Source organism: Triturus cristatus, chromosome 2_2 (genome assembly GCF_964204655.1).
Source record: "Triturus cristatus chromosome 2_2, aTriCri1.1, whole genome shotgun sequence".
In the NCBI taxonomy this organism is placed as follows: domain Eukaryota; kingdom Metazoa; phylum Chordata; class Amphibia; order Caudata; family Salamandridae; genus Triturus; species Triturus cristatus.
In genome coordinates, this window is record NC_140582.1 from 29,688,443 (window position 1) to 29,692,985 (window position 4,543).

Sequence of the window (4,543 nt, forward strand, 5' to 3'; positions counted from 1 at the left end):
TGTTAATGCTGCACCTAGGTGTTAAACTGACAATACTGAGGTGAAACCTCTGCTCAGACTGCATTAACAAGTCTAAAAATCGAAAAATGATGATATAACACTGTTGCAGAATGTGCAACGGTACACAACATAATTTGCCTTTCTTGCTGCATAATTTATTCAACTCTGCTGCATAATTTGGTCCCTTCCTGACACAGAGCTCTGGTAGTCATGCCTACATATGATACTGTAAAGTTGAGAAGAATAAACAACACGGAAGTCTGTCAAATATGGAGATCATATTTTATTGAAGGTCTCATATCTGCAACATTTAAATGTTGCTTGAATTTTCTTTTCGAGCATAGATGCGGATTCTGAGCCTATGTGGATATTCATAAACCTTTGACTGGCCCCTCCCCACCCTTCTAGGCCATCAAAAATGTATTCCTCTCAAGTTGGGAATAGGAGACCACCAGCTATAAACAGTTGAGAAGTTAAAATAAAAAGGTTTAAAAGTATCAATGCACTTCCGCGTAAGATTTCAATATACGGAAATGTACATTGTTGCATTTGAAAATAATTAAGCAGGTGATTACTTTGGGGTATCTGTCGCTATAACCGTATCTCAGAAGCACTGGAAATCTTACTGAGTTACCAAAAAATGAGTAATGTACTTAAGATGTAGGCAGAAGCCTACCTGACTAAATATCTGTTTGTTGTCAAATCGGTACTTCGAAAACTCTAGCTTAAATCTTGCATAATGATGAAAAGCTTGAACTGTGGCATGTTGTTTATCAGCGCCCTCAGCAAATCTTGATAAATAGATCCGTACATTGTTGGAAATAGTATACACACGCGCCTCGGCGTGACAATTTTGTACCATTGAATTTGCACAATATTTTCCCCATCTGTGTCTAGATCGTGTTTATGCAGTTGCAGTAGTAATATCACCTCTATTTCTCCTCCCCATGTACCAATCGCACGTGCAGCTTACTTCTCCCATTATCAAAACAGTGAGCATGAATCCAGGTATGACGCGTTGAGACATTTCTCTTCCGTTTACGAGAGGTGTTTGCAGAAAACAATGCGGCACTGGGTGGGGCCCATTATAATTGTACTCTCTGCATACCTGCCGCGCACGTGACTTTCATGACGCTTAGCAATGGTGTAAGATTCCCTGGCGCAGTGGTCATAGTATCGCAGGACTCAAACAAACCACATCCTTTGTGCACCTCGGATACAACACGCTGTACCAAACAGAGAAACGTCACTCGTGTGTCATTACAAAAGCAGATCAGTCACACCAAGATCATCTCATTTAGATTATGATAAAGGAATCTCTGTTTTGTCTTTTAAACTCATGAACTTGCCCCAAAAAATACTGCAACAGCGGTAGAGCCTCTTTTTCAAACAATTGGGCAGCATGTTAACAGCATTATAGCCAACTGTGGAGATTTTTCAATTTTCCATTGAATAAAATATCTTATGTATGTGGACTCCAAGAGGAGATTACATTTTTCAGTGCATCTGGTCTTTACTTTAGTCCCAGCTTCTAATACCCTATTTTGTAAGTTTTTTGTAGTCAAAGCTAAACAGACTATTTATCGCATAAAATACCGGCAAATAATTCAGAATATATCATCCTTTCTTAGTCATAAAGGGTGTCTAGAATAAATGCTTTTCAATGCATCCCTTTCTATAAAGCATCAAAAAAATATACTTCATTAGGCTTCAAAATAACTACAGACACAGAAAGAGGAAGTAATGAGGGGAAATGAAGTTATTTCTCCTCGTTACACATCACCTGGTAAGGCATAGCATTTTAGCTCATTCCCAGGTCTGACACTTTTGGTAAATCTGGGAATGCATCAAAATCCATGAATGTTGCTTGGGAACACCCACACCCATGGAACGCCTCCCTGGTGCAGAGTAATGCAGCGATTTGCGCTGCGTTGCGTTACTCTGGATTTATGAAGCCCCACAAGGTGGCCATGCGTAGTTTCATAAATCACATTTTGGGCTTGCTACAGACATGCACCACATTGCGTGGTGCAAGCGCAATGCGACTCCAAACACAAATATGCCCCATAGTCTCTAGGGCACAGCTTATTTGAGTTTTCCACCCATCCTTGGTTGAAGAGGCATGCGGGTTGCATTGGTTTTCCCCACAGTGGGAGGTTCACTGGCAACAGGTAGGGCCTTCACATCACAGCAGAGCACACAAAAGCCCTGCTGGATGTTAGCTGCTGCATGCTGAGCAACATGTCATTGAAGAAGGCCACAGCAGGAAAAGGTGCTTCTCGACAGTGGCCCTCTTCCAATGTGGACATCAGTGATTGTAGGCTCACCCAGGACCTTAGGTAGGCACGTTTTTGGCATTATGATGAGTCTCTTGGGGTCTGTCACATTGGGGCTTCCTTGTACAGAGGCATTTCACAGTCCTCTTCTCCCAGTGCAGGGCTCAGGCCACAGCGACACACTTTTAGACTCAGTCCTGGGATTGGGCGGCAGTCACCAGTATGGCAACTGAGGTTTGTGGCGCCTCGGCTGTCAGGCGTGATCTTCGTCATGTAGTTTTCTTAATAATGTAGTGCCACAAGGTGTTGGCCTCGAATCTTCCAAATAGTGCAACCCTGGGCACTTCTGGTCAGTGCAGGGCCCTCTACTCATTACAGGGTAAATAGTAGCACCTCAAGTTTGGTAGTCTTTTCTTCAGGAAGAATAGTTGAGACCACATGCCTCAGATTGACAGTGCCGTGGTCAAACTGTCCACATTCTCAGGAACACACACAATGGATGCCACAACCAGGCACTTATCCCAGCTTCAATCGGGTCTACCAATCAGGCACATGGCTCCTGGTGCCCTAGCAGCAACAAAAAGGATAATGCAAGTCGACCGGCTATCACTCTTCGGCAGTGCTGCAACTCTTTTCAGTAAAGCTGCACAGACAGATTGGGCCTCCTGATTTCATCGGTGATGTTTAATGGCAAGACTTTGTTGGACAGATCTCTAAGCCAGGTTCAATTACTACAGTAAATTATCCACTTTCGCACTTGGAGCTGTTCAAATCCGCAAGGAATGGCCGTTTCCTGGATTTGTCTTGTTCAAGATGGGCCCTCCGAACCTCTCTTCAAGAACACGTACAAAAGCCAAATTCATCAAAAGCAGTTTATTTAAACCCAATGCATTTCGTACCTCTGTGGCCCTTCGTCAGGGGTAACTGAAAATAACAATTGAATATATATTAATATTCCATCCGTCAATGTATATACAAAATCTCATGTTGTAAGCTGCGTCTCGCTACACGATTTCTAACATTCATAAAATTCAATAATATAATATATATTATTCAAATGAATGGCCTCTAAATGTCACTGACAGGCTCGGTTTCTTCACCTCACATTGTTTAGTGTAACCGTTGCACTCTGTTAGTAATTCTACTATAACCACCTTAACTTAAACCCACAAACTCAACCCCTCTTGCTTCCCCATCATGTGTGCATAACTCTCCCATCAAACCTTTCCCTTCCTACACCGCACATCAAAACCTTCCTCTCCTTAACACGCTTTGTTCATGCGCCGTATTAGCCTTCCCTGTTCTCAAACCCACCGTCCTCCGTCTTGTCGCTAAACCACAATCTAACACCCTTCTAACCCGACCTTCCTATCTTTCCCTTTACATTTGAATTCTTAATCACCCAACTACATACTTCCATAATCTCCCCTCCTTCGTTATACACTACCCTCCCCACTTACTTCCATATCCCCATCACGTACCTGCTGAACAAACTTCCATCCCCCTCCATCAGTCACAGAAGGAGTTTCCTTTCACTTTCAGCCACCAGTTTTTAAACTAAGCCTTCGCCCCTCCTATCGGGTACCCTCCCACTACTCTCAAGAAGATTACCACCTGTGACATTTAAAAACACTCGAGCCTGCCTAGAACACTACAACTCCCATAATGCTAACAACTTGCCAGTGGCAACACCCGGCATCCAATCCACTGTGCGCAATTATGGAATTGTCGATACAAATATGCACATTTCAAAGCCAATGACAATATTACCAACATATGGTCAATTCAATGTTCATTGTTAAATTTCAACATTCTTCTTACACCAAAAAAATAAACATGTTTTGTGAACAAAGATGTTCCGCCTTGCTTTTGGATAATGATATGATTTTCAGACGTTCCTTTTGTTACTCAGATCTTTGTGGGTGCTCACCCAGTCGGGCATAACCATCAAAAAACATCATATATGTGGGTTGCACACCTTTTGCTTCAGTAGTTCGTCCTATTTTTTTGTCCTTCAAAGTTTAACATGGCGTGCTCACAGGTGACTTGCCCAGCCCAAATAGCATGTGTTTAACTAAACCAAATCATACTGGGACTACCTTTTGCCCCAAACCAGTGGCACAGCCGGTACTGCATTTGCAATTTTTCTTTTTCATGTTACTTTCTTTTTCTCTCATTTAACTCCTTTGTACTCCATAAATTATCCACTTTCACACTCAAAACAGTTCAAATCCGCAAGCAAGGAAAGGCCGTTTCCTGGATTTCTC

At 42.5% G+C, this 4,543-nt stretch overlaps 1 long non-coding RNA gene across 1 annotated transcript; it reads right to left on the bottom strand.

Annotated features, from left to right (window-relative positions):
* Positions 1-270: 270 nt before the first annotated feature.
* Positions 271-3,793, bottom strand: LOC146861785 (uncharacterized). The gene is made up of 2 exons (XR_014978330.1): positions 3,758-3,793; positions 271-3,200 (listed from the first exon to the last, which is right to left on the bottom strand). It is a non-coding gene; the product is annotated as an uncharacterized LOC146861785 (long non-coding RNA).
* Positions 3,794-4,543: the final 750 nt, after the last annotated feature.